Raw genomic sequence first — 19,828 nt, 5'->3', positions numbered from 1 at the left:
TAGCTGCCCCCAGTGTATGTTAGATTAGGTAGGTGCCCCCCCAGTATAGGTTAGATAGGTAGCTGCCCCCCAGTGTTGGTTAGATAGGTAGCTGCCCCCCAGTCTAAGTTAGATTAGGTAGGTGCCCCCCAGTATAGGTTAGATAGGTAGCTGCCCCCCAGCGTAGGTTAGATTAGGTAGCTGCCCCCCAGTGTAGGTTAGATTAGGTAGGTGCCCCCTAGTATAGGTTAGATAGGTAGCTGTCCCCTATAATGGAGGGGGGAGCCGGAGCCGCGGGGAGGGCAGCCCGACCTCTCCCTCCCTCTCCCGGGCCGCCCTCCGTGCTCCCCCCTCAGATGCAGAGCGAGCAGCCAGGAAGCGCTGTTTACAACTCAACTCCCTGGCTCCAAGCGCTGCTCTCTCGCCGCCGGTCTTCTCCTATCTGCCTACACGCTGTTACACACGCTGCTTCCGGCTAAACAGGAAGCAGCGTGTGTATAAGTGTGTATACAGAGAGGAGACCGGCGGCGAGAGAGCAGCGCTTGGAGCCAGGGAGGTGAGTTGTAAACAGCGCTCCCTGCCTGCTCACTATGCATCTGAGGGGGGTGCACGGAGGGCGGCACAGGAGAGGGAGGGAGAGGTCGGGCTGCCCTCCCCGCGGCTCCGGCTCCCCCCTCCATTACAGCGCCCCCCTCCCAACAGTGCCCCGGGCGGCGGCACGCCCCGCACGGCCCTAGAAACGGGCCTGACTTCACCTATTGCTTTTGAAGGGGAATACTTAATTGCTGCCATTCTTGCACTGTTAATGGCACAGGCCTCAAACCTGGTACAGTTGGTCATTGGGCGACTGGGGTTCAAATTCAGAAAAGGGGGTGGAGCCACAAACAGCCAATCAGATTTTTTTCATTCCAATGCAAATTATTGATGCCAAAGACCGCAAAGCTCACAAACGTGATCATTGAGTAATTGTGTGTGTTAGAAAAGGTAAGCGGAGCCAACACCAGCCAAATACATACCCGGGCAACGCCGGGCAATCAGCTAGTTAAATATAAAATACTTTTGCACTGGTACTATACTATACTAAACTGCATAGTATCTACCCCGAACAAAACAAAAAAGATGTTGGAGATGTACAAATGCGCCAGGTTCACTGATACACCTGCTCTGGACCTGTCTGATCCTACAGGAGTTCTGGGGTAAGGTTGAATGACTCCTGAGACATGTTACTGACCGGGACACACCATTTGAACCAGAATTTTACCTTCTACACCATAACACCTAGTCCATGAAAACATATAAAAAGTCAGTAGTTCGACATATAATGAATGCTGCTAAATGTGTGTTAGTCAGGAAATGGCAAGATGCTTCCCCACCCAGCTCAGTTGAACTGGTGAGGGAACTTAACCAGGTGCAGTTAATGGAAGACCTAGCTCTCACAGCATTGAATACAGCTGAAGCTTATAGTAACACATGGTCATTCTGGAACGTTTTGGGAGTCTGAAGACTTCAACAAGGTGCTAGCAGGGCCGGCGCTACCATAGAGGCAAAGTGGGAAATCGCCCTAGGGCCTTAGAGCCTGCAGGGGCCCCCAAGGTGTTCCCCCAGAGGATCCAGTTCAAACTCCTGACTCTAACGTACAAAGCCCTCCACGAGTTGTCTCCTCCATACATCTCCTCACTAATCTCAAGATATTGTCCCTCCCGCAACCTCCGCTCCTCCCAAGAAATTCTCCTGGCCTCTAAGCTGATCACCTCCTCTCATGCTCGCATCCAGGACTTTACACGCGCATCATCCCTTATCTGGAACTCTCTTCCACAGCCTGTACGTCTTTGTAACTATTGTGGAATTCTCTCCGTGAGCAGCGCACAAGACGTGCGCTGACACTGCGGAAATCCTCCACAAGCGTATAATTTGCGGGAACACAGCAAAAGGTGCAATGCACCTGTAGAGGGAAATTCCTGTTGACAGGGGGAGCTGTGGAGTGCAGAGGAACGGCTCCTCTGCCCTGCCACACACGCCAGACAGGAATTGCACGAAGGGAAGAAACGCAGGGCAAGATAGCCCTGAAAGAGAGAGATCAAAGCAACAGAGGGTATGCGTGTTCACCAAACTAGTCGCCACCCTGCGACGATGAACACACAACCATGAAGACAAAGTGAGAAGGCAATCGCCAGAGATGGCGATTGCTAACAGAGACACAAGACCGAATAAGCACAGATGAGGAATGTATGTATGTCCACCAATCTAGCCGCTACCTGCGACGGCAGACACACAACAAGGAAACCGAGTGAGAACGCAATCGCCTGAGAAGCGATTGCGAATGAGGTTGAGCAAAGGGACAGATTGTATGTGTGTGCACCAAACTAGTCGCCAACCCGCGACGGTGCATACACAACAGCAGATATGAAGTAGGAACGCAATCGCGAGAGATGTGATTGCCCGAGGTGACACAAGGCTACAGCAAGGCAGAGCACGAGAGTAGCAAAGGCACAGCAAAACATACAATGAGAAGATAAGGAAAATAACAAACGCTAGCTAAACGTGAACACCGCACTCATTCGCAACAGTGCACGCGTTTATGCACGGTCTCTGCGTGATAAGCACAACAGAGACAAGCACGCCTAACTAACCACGGACAGACAAACATGAAGCAGAGGACGCGAGCGCTTGCTTAACGGTTACCACACCGAGCCTCCAGCAAGCGTTCGTAGCAGACAAGACAGACACACGAAAACATGAACAAGCGAGAGATAGGATCCACAGCACTAGCGAAAGAGGCTAGTGCGATCAAGGAAGACAGAACAGAAGGATCCACAGCACTAGCGCAAGAGGCTAGTGCGATCCAAGTACAGCAAGAGAGTAGCAGGCCAGAAGGATCCACAGCACTAGCGCAAGAGGCTAGTGCGATCCAGGAAAACAGATCAGAAGGGGCTACCAGTAACAACCGCTGTTCCGGTTAGCACCCAGACACACCGAACGATTTCCTGTCGACCACCGCTGGGACAGGACAATCGCAACAGACAAACAAAACAGATATGCAATCCTAACTGCACTAGGGAAACTGCCTAGTGCAGGTCCAGGAATTACTCTAGGCTTATCTTCAAACAAAGAGCAAGGCTGACACTCCAGGCGAGTGTTACACAGGAACTAACCCTTATGACCAGCAAAGGACTCTGGGAAACATAGCTCTTTATACTGCCAGTCATCAAAGGAGGCAGGTAGGGGATTTGCATAACGAGTGTATGCAAACTCCTCAGCAGCAAGCTGCAATACTGACAAAAAGTCTCTCTTCCAGAGACCTGCAGAATGCAGACCTGAACAGTGGTCAAAAGGCTGCCTGCCTGCGCAGGCAGCCCAGCGGATCCTCACAGTCATGCTCCAAACCTGGACATCTTCAAACGCACTCTTAAAACACACCTTTTCAGACAAGCTGATAACATTCTATAGCCCTTATTTACTTATCTGTCACAATGTAATCAGAGGCAAAGGGTCAATGCCTCATCCATCCTCCACCCCCTTACCTAGTGTGTCCCACACTACCCATTAAATTGTAAGCTCGCAAGGGCAGGGTCATCCTCCTAATGTTTACCGTTTTTGTAACAATATTTGTGCTGCTTGGAACTCTGCTGTGCATTTGTTGTATCTATGTTCCCCTTGTCGTCTCATTGTGCTTTGTAAAGCGCTGTGGAATATGTTGGCGCTATATACATAAAAAATAATAATAACTATTGCTCCCCTGGGGCCTCTGCAGAGTTTTTGGCAGAGTAGCGTCTCACCTATGTTGGCAGGCAGATGAGACACTACACTTCCAAAGACTCTGCAGGGACCCCGGGGAGCACAGTTACGTTGGGAGGGTCAGCAGCTGGCTAAGGGGCCCAGGATGGGAAATTTTACTGCAACAAAAGGCCCCTAATGCTGCTTTTTGGTCGGGGGATGTCTGTTGGGGGGGCCCACTGTTACTAGAGCCGGCCCTGGGTGCTAGAGGGGCTGGCAGCAGGGCCGGCGCTACCATAGAGGCAAAGGGGGAAATTGCCCCAGGGCCCCAGAGCTTGTAGGGGCCTCCAGTGGCTACAAGAGGTTAAAAAAAATTCAAAAAGACCTTATAGTTTTTGAGAAAATCGATTTTAAAGTTTCAAAGGAAAAAAAATACACATTAAAAAACCCGCCGACTTTAACGGTTAATAGCAAATCCACCTTAAATGCTAGAAACCCTAAATTTGCAGGATATATTAAGGAGATCATTGAGAATAAGAGGAAAAAACTATTTTTCAAAAAGACCTTATAGTTTTTGAGAAAATCGTTTTTAAAGTTTTGAAGGAAAAAAGTATACTTTTAAATGCAGTAAATGTCACTTTTAGTAGCAAACCTAACGGTAGTGTAATTTTACATGTATCAAAAGAAAGAACAATAAATTTCCTGACGGGGTTTCCAGGGGGTCCATACGCAGCCGCAGCACTTTGGCCAGGGATCGCTATACAGCCGCAATATGGCTGTATTAAGATCCCTGGCATTTTTTTCTGTTTTCCCAATTTTTTTCTTATGTTTAGAGTGTGGGAATTTTTTTTTTTTTAATTATGTGGCGTCCCCCCTCCTGAAACTTTTTAACCCCTTGTCCCCAATGCAGGCTGGGGTAGACAGAATGTGGAGCTCCGACCGATTGGGGCTTCACACCCAGACTATACCAGCTGCAAAAAAGGTCCCTTAATGCCGATTTTTGTTCAGGGGTATCTGTTGGGGGGCCCCCCAGGTTTATTTTACCCTGGGGCCCGATTGTTGCTTAAACCGGCCCTGGCTGGCAGTGTGAAGCTACATCAATTGAAAAGTTCATTCAATAAATGGATAGGCGCTCTGCACTGTTTGTGCCTCTTAAATGCAGTAAAAGCCCCCCCTTCGGGGAAAGACTCACCAGACTTCATGGCCTTCAGGGCCCGTTCTCGCATTCGGGGTATTGGCCAACCCGCAGCCTCACTGGCAATCCACTCTCAGCTGTCCCAGGTCTGTATAAGCAAGAAAGGGATAGCCCCTGAGGAGTTGCTAAGGCAACGAAACGTTGGGCGGAGCCACGGAGTGACGTCATTGCGCACAGTGCCCGCCGGACGCGGCAGGACTGTTTGTGCGAGAGGATTTTTTTCTGTCCCACCAGCCAGCAGGCAACTGCAGTAAGGGTACGCTGGGTGACAGAGGTGTGCGCCTTGTTACCTGCTAAGTGCAGTTTGATCCTTGTATCCTCTACATCCGCTATATTAGCGGTGGTTTGTACATCTGTGGGGCTGGCTGAACGGGAGATTTTTTTGTGATTGGCCACAAGTTTTTTACTTGATGTTTAGTTTTTCAATAAACTGGTACGCTTTTACGCTATGAGGAATCCCTTTCTTGCTTATACAGACCTGGGACAGCTGATAGTGGATTGCCAGTGAGGCTGCGGGGTGGCCAATACCCCGAATGTGAGAACGGGCCCTGAAGGCCGTGAAGTCTGGTGAGTCTTTCCCCGAAAGGGGGGGATTTTACTGCATTTAAGAGGCACAAGCAGTACAGAGCGCCTATCCATTTATTGAACGAACTTTTTAATTGATGGTGCACGCATCCAGGAAGAGCGCTCCCACTGATATCAATTTTATCTGTTTAAAGGGAAGGTTCAGGGAAACCTGTAAAAAAATAAAAATCCCTATCCACTTACCTGGGGCTTCCTCCAGCCCGTGGCAGGCAGGAGGTGCCCTCGCCGCCGCTCCAGAGGCTTCCGGTCGTCTTCGGTGGCCGACCCGACCTGGCCAGGCCGGCTGCCAGGTCGGGCTCTTCTGCGCTCCAAGGACGGGCTCTTCTGCGTCCCACGCGGGCGCGCTGACGTCATCGGACGTCCTCCAGGCTGTACTGCGCAGTAGTTCTGCGCATGCGCAGTACAGCCCGGAGGACGTCCGATGACGTCAGCACGCCCGCGTGGGACGCAGAAGACCTGGTTAATGTGTTTGCATACCAGAAATGATGCGACATTAAAATACACTGCCAACTTTGTAAGAACATCTATGTACTAATGGAGCTGCGTCTCCAATTATGTATGCAATATACTTATATTGGATCCGCATATACTATGTCATTTGATGGTGTCCATGTTTATAAAAACAAAATCATATTTTTTTATTGTTTTTTATCCCAAACCCCAAATAAACTTTTTTTTTCACATTGTCAATATGGGTGTTGTGTGTAGAATTCTGTGGAAAACAAACAAATTTAATCAATTTTGGAATGAGGCTGTAACATAACAAAATATGGAAAAAGTCATGTGCTGTCAGTACTGTCTGCATGCACTTGTAGTTCAAATACGACTAAGGACTTGTAGGATTGGGAGAATGTTTAATCTGTGATTCCTCGCCTATCAACCTGCCAAAAGAGCAATCGGCCTACAAAGTGTTACTCCGGTAGCACTGAGTTCCTGTGAGGCTGGCCCACTTGCCCACATCAGACTCAGGTCTATGTTATAGGGGCTGCGGAGGAAGGACACATAGGGCTCGATTCACAAAGCGGTGATAACTCAGTTATCACGCCTAAAAGACTTTAGGCGTGATAAGCCGTGCAAAGCTGAGTTAGCACCGCTTTTGCTCTTTATCGCGCGCAAAGTCCCGCGCGCAAAGTATTGCGCGCGCAATCGCGCAATTCCGCACGCGGCGCCCATAGGCTTTAATGGGCACATCGCGCGAACTGCACTGTGCGCCAGGCGATCTTCGCGCGAGTTTCATTTTATCACGCCTAAACTGAGTTTAGGCGTGATACAGGGGTTTTCACAGGCGTGCAAACACTTTGCACCGCTTTGTGAATCAGGCCCATAGGGCTCGATTCACAAAGCGGTGATAACTCAGTTATCACGCCTAAAAGACTTTAGGCGTGATAAGCCGTGCAAAGCTGAGTTAGCACCGCTTTTGCTCTTTATCGCGCGCAAAGTCCCGCGCGCAATCGCGAAATTCCGCGCGCAGCGCCCATAGGCTTTAATGGGCACATCGCGCAAACTGCACTGTGCGCCGGGCGATTGCGCGCGCAAAACTTTGCGCGCGGAACTTCGCGCGAGTTTCATTTTATCACGCCTAAACTGAGTTTAGGCGTTATACAGGGGTTTTCACAGGCGTGCAAACACTTTGCACCGCTTTGTGAATCAGGCCCATAGGGCTCGATTCACAAAGCGGTGATAACTCAGTTATCACGCCTAAAAGACTTTAGGCGTGATAAGCCGTGCAAAGCTGAGTTAGCACCGCTTTTGCTCTTTATCGCGCGCAAAGTCCCGCGCGCAAAGTATTGCGCGCGCAATCGCGCAATTCCGCGCGCGGCGCCCATAGGCTTTAATGGGCACATCGCGCTAACTGCACTGTGCAGTTAATGGGAACTTCGCGCGAGTTTCATTTTATCACGCCTAAACTGAGTTTAGGCGTGATACAGGGGTTTTCACAGGCGTGCAAACACTTTGCACCGCTTTGTGAATCAGGCCCATATTCTGGGCCTGCACCATGTTGAGGAAATTCTGGGCTCAAACAGACAGGCTTATTAGACAACTTGCAGGTAAGGTAGTTTCTAGAGATCCCTGGCCTGCTCTTTTACATTTTAAAATTGAAGACTTCAGTAAACAGCAGCAGAAAATAGTAACCTTTATTTTTGTAGCTGCAAACCAAACAATGGCTAGTTTCTGGAAAACTCAATTTGTTTCCTTTGAGGAAGTCATAACGAGGGTCTCGGGGTACATGGTGCAGGAACAGTTAGCTAGCATTCTTGAAGACAGATGTGCACTGTGCACAAATGTCATATTTGACAGAATATGGAGGCCATGGCCAGGGCCGGTTTTAGCAACAATGGGGCCCCAGGGCAAAATAAACCTGGGGGGCCCCCAACAGATACCCCGGAACAAAAATCGGCATTAAGAGACCTTTTCTGCAGCTGGTATAGTCAGAGTCAGGGTGTGAAGCCCCAATCGGTCGGAGCTCCACATTCTGGCTATCCCAGCCTGCATGGTGGACAAGGGGTTAAAAACTTTCAGTAGGGGGGACCCCACATAATTTTACAAAAACATTTCCCACACTCTAAACATTAAAAAAAAAATTGGGAAAATAGGAAAAAATGCAAGGGATCTTCATACAGCCATATTGCGGCGGTGTAGCGATCCCTGGCCAAAGCGCTGAGGCTGCGGAGGGGTTTCCAGGAAGTCCATATGTACTGCGTATGGACCCCCTGGAAACCCTGTCAGGAAATGCATTGCTCTTTCTTTTGATACATGTAAAATTACACTACTGTTAATTTTGCTACTAAAAGTGACATTTACCGCATTTAAAAGTATCGTTTTTTCCTTTGAAACTTTAAAATCAATTTTCTCAAAAACTTTAAGGTCTTTTTGAAAAATTGTTGTTTTCCTCTTATTCCCAATGATCTCCTTAAAGGGACACTTAAGTCAAACCAAAAAAATGAGTTTTACTCACCTAGGGTTTCCAATAGCCCCCTGTAGCTGTCCGGTGCCCTCGCCGTCTCCCTCCGATCCTCCTGGCCCCGCCGGCAGCCACTTCCTGTTTCGGTGACAGGAGCTGACAGGCTGGGGACACGAGTGATTCTTCGCGTTCCCAGACACATTAGCACCCTCTATGCTGCTATGTGGTATATGATATATGCTATAGCAGCATAGATGGCGCTATTGTGGCCAGGAACGCGAAGAATCACTCGCGTCCCCAGCCTGTCAGCTCCTGTCACCGAAACAGGAAGTGGCTGCCGGCGGGGCCAGGAGGATCGGAGGGAGACGGTGAGGGCACCGGACAGCTGCAGGAGGCTATTGGAAGCCCCAGATGAATAAAACTCATTTTTTTTGTTTGACTTAAGTGTCCCTTTAACATAACCTGCAAATTTAGGGTTTCTAGCATTTAAGGTGGATTTGTTATTAACCGTTAAAGTCGGCAGGTTTTTAAATGTGTATTTTTTTCCTTTGAAACTTTAAAATCGATTTTCTCAAAAACTATAAGGTCTTTTTGAATTTTTTTTCCTACATGCTCTGGGGCCCTGGGGCAATTGCCTCCTTTGCCTCAATGGTAGCGTCGGCCCTGCCCATGGCGTAGGATGATTGGAGACAATTAGAGAGTGATCTGGGATTTGGGGGCCCAGCTTCTTGAAAGCTTGGCAACGTTTATCTTGTCTTTCCTTCTGCCTCTTCTCTGTTTTTTGCTTTCCTTTTCTCCTTTCTCTGTCTTTCCTTTCCTTTATCTGGTTCTGTCCCAGGTGTTCTTCTTTCCTCTTTGAATTACCACCACCAGCTCTGAGAGCTTGAAACCTGCAAAAGCTGTAGCTAGGGATGTAATGATTCTGGGAGAAAGTCCCATATTTTAGTGAATTTATGGTATGTTCTGTCTGTTGATGAGCCACTGTTGCGTATGTGTACATCAAGGCCTGCAAGCCTAATATTGTGCCATTGCTGCCGCTTTTTATCTCGATGGGCTGTAGTATCTTCTTGTGAAATGTAATAATAATGTTTAAAGTAGAAAACTTCTCATGTCTGTAAAGAGGGCCAGGGCACCCTGACTTGATACACAGCCCGATATTGACCCAAGTTAATAAATAACCAGTTTTAGAGCCCTTCTATTTTCGTGGATAAACATTCATTAATCTTCTACAGTCAAAACACGTGTTCAGAAAAAAACTGGAACTCTAATGTTAAAAAAAAGAAACTAGTTTGTCAAAATGGAGGATTTTAGTTTTCAAAATAGATTGCATTCATTTTTTACGAGGATAATTCACCACAATGAGGTTCCCTCCTTAGAAATGGTCCATATTCTACTTGCACCAGTCATCACATAAGCAGACATTTCATGCTCTAGAACCTGAGCTAAGCCAATCAAGAGCATAACTAGAAATAACTAGGCCCCCTGTGAAATTTTAGATGGAGTTCCCTCCATTTAGTGCCTTCTATGCACCTGCCTCTCTACCCCTTTTAATACTTATTCCCAGGGCTGGGCAAACTTTGAGTGTTTCCTAATTCATTCCTTAAATTCTCCCCCTCTTTCCCCCCTTCCCTCCCTGCAGTGTCGTGAGCGGGCGGTAGTTAGGGGAGACTTAAAACTCACCTGATCGCCGTCCAGCTCACAACTCCATGGCAACAGGGCATCACATGACATGACCTCGGGATATGCCAGCATGTAATACGCTTGCTCGTCCCAACGTCATGTCATGTGACGCCCTGTTGCCATGGAGACACGACACTGGACGGCGATCAGGTGAGTTTTAAGTCTCCCCCGTTACTGCCCACATTGGTGACCCTGCAGGGAGGGAGGGGGAAGGAGGGGGATCCGGGTGCCTGTTGGCTGGCCAGAGTAACAGCGCGAGGAGGCCTAATCTGGCCCACGGGTCGTAGTTTTCCAAGCGCTGCTCTATCACCTCTATGCCTCTTTCTCAACTCACAAAATGCTCAACTGTATTATGAGGCTGCACTTTGGAATCTCTGGTTCTGGAGAACCTTGTCTCGACCTTGAGTAAGGGATAAGTGGTGCAAACACCACGTCTCCTCTCAGGGCCGGCCCTAGACTTTTTGCCGCCTGAGGCAAATTGTTAAAAAATTGTCACTGCCGCCCCTCCCCCCCCCCCTCGGGGGGGCCGCCGAGCTGGAGGGGTAGCTGGCAGGACGGGGGTATTGGGCCAGCGTCCCCCGTCCTCCGCTCCCCTCCAGCCTAAATAGAAGCAGCCGTATGTGTAAGAGGCACGGGCGGGGAGGACACTCACCTCTTCCCAGCGTGCGTTCCACTGACGTCACTTCCTGCAGCGTTGCAGGAAGTGATGTCAGTGGAGCGCACGCTGGAGCGAGGAGGAGGTGAGTGTCTCCCGCCGCTGGCCCAATACCCCCGTCCTGCCAGCTACCCCTCCAGCTCGGCGGGCCGGCTCCCCGCACCCACGGACGGGCGGGTGCCGCACCTGGAAATTTGCCGCCTGAGGCAAAAGTTTCACCCCGCCTCATGAGCGGGCCGGCCCTGTCTCCTCTCAACAGTGATAGCGGGAGTACCTTTTCCGACCTAGCAAAGGAGGGCGGAAGTGTTCCCTTCTGATAGAGCGCTGTAATACAAATGTATTATGTATTACAGCGCTCTGTCAGAACGTAACACTTCCGCCCTCCTTTGCCTCAACGGCAAACATCCATTGACTAGGCGGGACACTGTGAGCAATGCGCATATGGAAGTGCGACCTCTTACATACTATTGTCTGGGCATAATAAGAGCAGAACGGATGGCTTGTTACTGCGGTGGCCACATGAATAAAAACTCCTACGGGTGGGGCAGCCAGGGAATCACCTGCAATGCTTAATTTTACACCTGGCATCACCTATCAACATGGACTATTCCAGTGCCCCGTCGCCGTCAGTGTGTCCTCAGGGCTAAGTGTCTTACACAAATGTAGAAAAAAATTACAGCACACAAAAAATAGATGTCGACTCCTTTATTTACATTTATCTTACAATCATTAAAGATGTTTTCACAAAAATGCAATCTTTGATAGAATTCCTTTAAAGGGAACCTTAACTCAAAAAACCCCCATGAGTTTCACTTACCTGGGGCATCTACCAGCCCCCTGCAGCCATCCTGTGCACTCGCAGTCACTCATGGCTCCTCCGTTCCCATGCTGCCAGCTACAGTGGTTTGCAAAAGTATTCAACCCCCTTGAAGTTTTCCACATTTTGTCACATTACTGCCAAAAACATGAATCAATTTTATTGGAATTCCGCGTGAAACACCAATACAAAGTGGTGTACACGTGAGAAGTGGAACGAAAATCATACATGATTCCAAACATTTTTTACAAATAAATAACTGTAAAGTGGGGCAGGGTTCGAGTGGTGCGTGGACGCGGGTGGACGGCGTCCACTTACTATTTCCAGAGAGTGGACGCCGTCCACCCTGGCATGTTCGGAGGGGAGCAGCGCAGTGGAAGGAGAGCTGTGAGCAGCTGCTGGGGGGACACCTTGCTGGGGGGACACCTGGCTACCTATTCTGGGACATATACCCCTGACTACATATATACTGGTCACATATAACCCCTGACTACATATACTGGGCACATATACCCCCTGACTACATATATACTGGGCACATATACCCCCTGACTACATATACTGGGCACATATACCCCCTGACTACATATACTGGGCACATATACCCACTGACTACATATACTGGGCACATATACCCACTGACTACATATACTGGGCACATATACCCACTGACCACATATACTGGGCACATATACCCCTGGCTACATATACTGGGCACATATACCCCTGGCTACATATACTGAGCACATATACCCCCTGACTACATATACTGGGCACATATACCTCTGACTACATATACTGGGCACATATACCCCCTGACTACATATACTGGGCACATATACCCCTGACTACATATACTGGGCACATATACCCCTGGCTACATATACTGGGCACATATAATATTATACAATACAATAACATTTCTATAGCGCTTTTCTCCCATAGGACTCAAAGCGCTTAGGCTCTCTCAGATTCAGTAATTAGTAGAATGAAGTATTCAAACAACAAAAGTTATATTTCTGCAAATGCCAGACTGAACAGGTGAGTTTTCAGTCTGGATTTAAACACGTCCAGGGATGGGGCTGTCCTGATCTGTTGAGGTAAGGAGTTCCAAAACGTAGGGGCAGCATGACAGAAGGCTCTGGGACCAAAAGTTTCCAAGTGGACTCTAGGTATGACTAGATTATTAGAACCTGTGGATCTGAGAATGCGGGGATTGCTACGCAGCTGTAACATATCTTTCATGTATCCAGGGCCTAGATTGTTCAGGGATTTAAATGTCAGTAGGCCGATCTTGAATATACCCCCTGACTACATATACTGGGCACATATACCCCTCACTACATATACTGGGCACATATACCTCTGACTACATATACTGGGCACATATACCCCTGACTACATATACTGGGCACATATACCCCTGACTACATATACTGGGCACATATACCCCTGACTACATATACTGGGCACATATACCCCCTGACTACATATACTGGGCACATATCCCCCTGACTACATATACTGGGCACATATACCCCCTGGCTACATATACTGGGCACATATACCCCTGGCTACATATACTGGGCACATATATCCCCTGACTACATATACTGGGCACATATACCCCTGACTACATATACTGGGCACATATACCTCTGACTACATATATACTGGGCACACATACCCCCTGACTACATATACTGGGCACATATTCCCCTGCCTACATATACTGGGACATATATCCCTGCCTACATATGCTGGGACATATACCCCTGCCTACATATACTGGGCACATATACCCCTGACTACATATACTGGGCACATATACCTCTGGCTACATATACTGGGCACATAGACCCCTAACTACATATACTGGGACATATACCCCTGACTACATATACTGGCACATATATACCTCTGACTACATATACTGGGACATATACCCCTGGCTACATATACTGGGACATATACCCCTGGCTACATATACTGGGACATATACCCCTGGCTACATATACTGGGCACATATACCCCTGGCTACATATACTGGGCACATATACCCCTGGCTACATATACTGGGCACATATACCCCTGGCTACATATACTGGGCACATATACCCCTGGCTACATATACTGGGCACATATACCCCTGGCTACATATACTGGGCATGTATACCCCTGGCTACATATACTGGGAACATATACCGCTGGCTACATATACTAGGCACATATACCTCTGGCTAAATATACTGGGGACTACTATACTCATGGCTACTTATACTGGGGACACCTATAGACCTGGCTACCTATGCTGGGGGTACCTATTTTGGGGGAACTGCTGTCAGATTATCTGCATTTTTGTGGAACCGCTGTTATGTATTTTGGGGAACAGCTGCCAGATTATGTGTATGTTAGGGGAACGGCTGCTGCCAGATTACGTGTATTTTGGGGAACAGCTGCTAGATTATGTGTATGTTAGGGGAACGGCTGCTGCCAGATTACGCGTATTATGGGGAACTGCTGCCAGATTCTGTATGTTTGGGGGACCACTGCTGCCAGATTATATGTATTTTGGGTGTTACGTGTATTTTGGGTGATCCGCTGCCAGGTTTCGCGTATTTTGGGGAACTGCTTCCAAATTATGTGTATGTTGGGGGAACTGCTGCTGCCACATTATCTATTTTGGGGGAACCACTACCATATTATCTGTATTTTGGAGGAACTTTTACCAGATTATGTGTCTTTTTGGTGAAATGCTGTCAGATTACATCTATTTTGGGGGGATACACTACGGCAGAGCTCAAACTTCCCCGGGCAGACCTTTTACATCACTGCTAAGGTCATGTATATTTGGCCCCACCCATGACCACGCCCACATTAGCTTGACTACGCCAATGTTTTGGCACTACGCGCGGTGCAGGGGTTTTTCAGGTGAGTCCACTCACCTCTTTTCCCAGGACTAGACCCCTGAAGTGGGGTGTGCATAATTATTTAGCCCCCTTTGTTCTGAGTGCAGTCAGTTGCCCATACACATTGCCTGATGAGTGCTAATGACTAAATAGAGTGCACCTGTGTGTAATCTAATGTCAGTACAAATACAGCTGCTCTGTGACGGCCTCAGAGGTTGTCTAAGACAATATTGGGAGCAACAACACCATGAAGTCCAAAGAACACACCAGACAGGTCAGGGATAAAGTTATTGAGAAATTTAAAGCAGGCTTAGGCTACAAAAAGATTTCCAAAGCCTTGAACATCCCACGGAGCACTGTTCAAGCAATCATTCAAAAATGGAAGGATTATGGCACAACTGTAAACCTACCAAGACAAGGCCGTCCACCGAAACTCACAGGCCGAACAAGGAGAGCGCTGATCAGAAATGCAGTCAAGAGGCCCATGGTGACTCTGGACGAGCTGCAGAGATCTACTGCTCAAGTGGGGGAATTTGTCCATAGGACAACTATTAGTCGTGCACTGCACAAAGTTTGCCTTTATGGAAGGAGTGGCAAGAAGAAAGGCATTGTTAACAGAAAAGCATAAGAAGTCCCGTTTACAGTTTGCCACAAGCCATGTGGGGGACACAGCAAACATGTGGAAGAAGGTGCTCTGGTCAGATGAGACCAAAATGGAACTTTCTGGCCAAAATGCAAAACGCTATGTGTGGCGGAAAACTAACACTGCACATCACTCTGAACACACCATCCCCACTGTCAAATATAGTGGTGGCAGCATCATGCTCTGGGGGTGCTTTTCTTCAGCAGGGACAAGGAAGCTGGTCAGAGTTGATGGGAAGATGGATAGAGCCAAATACAGGGCAATCTTGGAAGAAAACCTCTCGGAGTCTGCAAAAGACTTGAGACTGGGGCGGAGGTTCACCTTCCAGCAGGACAACGACCTTAAACATAAAGCCATGGCAACAATGGAATGGTTTAAAACAAAACATATCCATCTGTTAGAATGGCCCAGTCAAAGTCCAGATCTAAATCCAATCGAGAATCTGTGGTAAGATCTGAAAACTGCTGTTCACAAACGCTGTCCATCTAATCTGACTGAGCTGGAGCCGTTTTGCAAAGAAGAATGGGCAAGGATTTCAGTCTCTAGATGTGCAAAGCTGGTAGAGACATACCCTAAAAGACTGGCAGCTGTAATTGCAGCAAAAGGTGGTTCTACAAAGTATTGACTCAGAGGGCTGAATAATTACGCACACCCCAGTTTTTTGTTTTTTTTAATGTTTGGAATCATGTATGATTTTCGTTCCACTTCTCACGTGTACACCACTTTGTATTGGTCTTTCACGTGGAATTCCAATAAAATTGATTCAGGTTTGTGGCAGTAATATGACAAAATGTGGAAAACTTCAAGGGGGCCGAATACTTTTGCAAATCACTGTAGTTTTGTTTTTGCCGATTGGGAGTCGGCCGGCCGCCATGCGTACCTTTTTACGCATTCCCGCTGATACAGAAAGCTATCACGGACATTAACAAGTACATTTTTACGCGTTATGGGTGCAATGCGTAAAAATGTATTGCTAAAAATCACCCCTCAACAGCTCTTTTGAGAGCTAATGTTGTTCTTGTGATCAATTTTTTTTTTGTGTGTGTGTGTCCCACAGACACTTACATATACAGCCCTGTCAGTCAGTCGCAGCTGCCCCTTGGCCCCTACTTTGCCACTGCCAGGCCCAGCACATTCAGTGACTACCTGTTCATGGTACCTGTGTGTGTGACAGCTGCACATTTGTAATACCAATCCCTGCATACCTGTTCAGTGCTCCTACCTACGTGACTGCACGCAGTGTTAATATTATATACCAGTCGCTGAACCTGTTCACGGTACCTGTGTGTGTGACAGCTGCACATTTATAATACCAATCCCTGCCTACCTGTTCAGTGCACCTACCTACGTGACCGCATGCAGTATTAATATTATATACCAGTCACTGCACCTGTTCATGGTACCTGTGTGTGTGACAGCTGCACATTTGTAATACCAATCCCTGCATACCTATTCAGGGTACCTGTGTGTGTGACAGCTGCACATTTGTAATACCAGTCACTGCATACCTGTTCACTGCACCTGTGTGACCACACGCTGTTTTATATACCAGTCCGTGCATACCTGTTAACTGCACCTGTGTAACAGCACATTGTTGTACCAGCAGTCACTGCAACCTGTTCACTGCAGCTGTGTAACCGTACATTATTGTACCAGCAGTCACTGCAACCTGTTCACTGCACCTGTGTAACCGCACATTGTTGTACCAGCAGTCACTGCAACCTGTTCACTGCACCTGTGTAACCGCACATTGTTGTACCAGCAGTCACTTCAACCTGTTCACTGCACCTGTGTAACCGTACATTGTTGTACCAGCATTCACTGCACCTGTAACCGCACATTGTTGTACCAGCAGGAAACCTGTTCACTATACCTGTGTAACCACACATTGGTGTACCAGCAGTCACTGCAACCTGTTCACTGCACCTGTGTAACCGCACATTGTTGTACTAGCAGTCAGTGCAACCTGTTAACTGCACTTGTGTAAACGCACATTGTTGTACCAGTAGTCACTGCAACCTGTTCACTGCACCTGTGTAACCGCACATTGTTGTACCAGCAGTCACTGCAACCTTTACACTGCACCTGTTTAACCACACATTGTATTAGTCAAGTCAGTGCATACCTTTCACTCCATCCCCCCCAATTTGGAAAAAACAGGAGGCAGAGCCAGAGGCAGGCCACCTGGCAGGTCTGCTCGAGGTCGCGCTGTCATGATTTTGTGCGGTCCTCGACCAAAGTACAGTGTTCAGAAGAAGGCACGTGCCAACAACCCCCAATTTTGTCATGACATAGTTGACTATTTAACACAGAACACTTCATCCTCCTCAGCTTCCGCACGGAAGTGTGACATATCTTCCTCCTCCTGCTCTGATTCTGGCACCCCACTTAACACTCCGTCGGCAGCCATCATCAAAGTGCCATCATCACAGGGCTCAGCGGTGTGGACATTTTTGTGTGTGTCTGCCTCAGATGAGAGCAGTGCCATCTGTACTCTCTGCCACTAAAAATTGAGCCGTGGAAAGACCAAGACCCGCGTAGGTACAACTACCTCACGAAGGCACATGATTGATTACAAACCACAAACTGCAATGGGATGACCACCTGAGGAACAGCAGTACACAAAAGCAAAGCCACACACCGCAGTGGAAGATACAGGGCCACAATTATTTCTCAAAAAAGGTGATACCCAAACTGTACTGTGATGTTGAAAGGCAAATGGTGGCATCTCTGTCACACAGCGTTGGGTAAAGGGTCCATCTGACCACGGATGCCTGGTCTGCAAAGCACGCTCAGGCCTGCCCGAAGACTAAGTCAGTCCCCACACACAGCATCTCTGCCTGCACGCCGTGTGACTGCCTATCCCAAGACTAAATCGGTCCCCACTCAGCATCTATGCTTGCAGGCCACTTGACTGCCTTCTCCGCCACCACCAACAGGGTCCAGGACTCCAGGTGGATACCTGAATTTTTAAAGCCGCTGCTAGCAGCGGCCGCTACATTAATTTTTCTAGTGTGTGTACATGCCTGCCTACTTTTTCTGGCTGCACTGCGGCTGCAACAACAAAACAAAAAGCATGTACATGTGCCCATTCCCCTTCGTGATCGTTACCTTGCCACGGTGAAGGGGCTTGCGTATCACAATGAAGCAATGACTGGCTAAATGAGAAGATAAATAATAAGGTCGTTGCTTCATTGTGGACTAGACAGACCAAATTCAATCAGCTGGACACTCAGACACTGTTGTTCTGTCATTCAGCTACCTCAGCCCTACCATATGGGCTTTAAAACCGCCATCGCCTGCACTCTGGCCATGGTGCGCACCAGTCCAGCACGGCCGTCACTACACAAACAGCTGTTTGCGGTGCGTTACACAGTGAGTTTGGTGTGTCAGTGTGAAGCAGTACACTAATTACACTACCTGATTGATGTATACACATGCAAGGTGTTTTAAAGCACTTTAGGCCTCCAATTTAGCAATGCAATGTGATTTCTGCCCTTAAAACGCTGCTGTGCGTCAAATCCTGATTTTTTTCCCCGGGACTTTTGGCATGTATCCCACTCCGCCATGCCCCCCTCCAGGTGTTAGACCCCTTGAAACATCTTTTCCATCACTTTTGTGAACAGCATACGTATGCAAATTTCGGCTCAACACTGGTCTTGCACAACATTGTATTTTATGAATATTATTTAAATGTACAATTGTTGCATTTATTTTATCACAATGTATTTACAGTATGTCTACAGTATGCACGCCTTACTTAGCTTATTTTCTCTGACCCACAGTTATATGCTCCATCTTATTGCCTGATGAAGCAGGGTCAATCCTGCAAAACATGTTGTACTGAACCCTGGAGGACATAAATAAAACATCAATATTATCTTGTGTCTACTTGGAGGAGATAATTCCACCACTGTCTCAACTATTTTTACACTTTTTAGCTACTTTTATCCTTTTGGCGCCTCTGTTTACATGAACATAATGCTTAATAATTTGGTACAGTTTGGACGCCACCCGATATGGATTTCCTCCACCAGGTGGCGCCATTCCACCCTTGGTGGAGAGCAGGCCCATTTTTACGGGCATGCAAATGGTGCAACCGCCCGGCGGAGCAGCAGAAGGGTGTCCCGGCATCTTTCGTGTTGGTAACAGCGCCCCCTTTCATGGCATAACCGCATGCTATCACAGGGGGCACTCTTACCAATGCGACAGATGCCAGTACAGAAAGAATATAAAGGCTGCATGTGGGGATCGAGGAAGGTGAGTTGAAACTCTGCTATGCCTGCTCTCCCCCGCCCCTATGCTTGCTAACTATGCTGGAGGCACCTACCTATTTAACTTATACTGCAGGCACCTACCTATCAAACCTATTCCAGTGGGCACCTACCTATCTAACCTATACTGCGGGCACCTACCTATTTAACCTACACTGCGGGCACCTACCTATCTAACCTATACCGTGGGCACCTACCTATATAACCTATACTGCGGGCACCTACCTATCTAACCTATACTGCGGGCAGCTACCTATCTAAACTATACTGCGGGCAGCTACCTATCTAAACTATACTGCGGGCAGCTACCTATCTAACCTATACTGCGGGCACTTACCTATCTAACCTATGCCATGGGCACCTACCTATCTAACCTATACTGTGGGCACCTACCTATTTAACCTTTTCTGCGGGCACCTACCTATCTTATCTATACTGTGGGCACCTACCTATCTAGCCTTTACCGCAGGCACCT

The sequence above is a fragment of the Hyperolius riggenbachi genome, chromosome 8, assembly GCF_040937935.1.
Source record: "Hyperolius riggenbachi isolate aHypRig1 chromosome 8, aHypRig1.pri, whole genome shotgun sequence".
In the NCBI taxonomy this organism is placed as follows: domain Eukaryota; kingdom Metazoa; phylum Chordata; class Amphibia; order Anura; family Hyperoliidae; genus Hyperolius; species Hyperolius riggenbachi.
Note: the sequence above shows the minus strand (reverse complement) of the source record.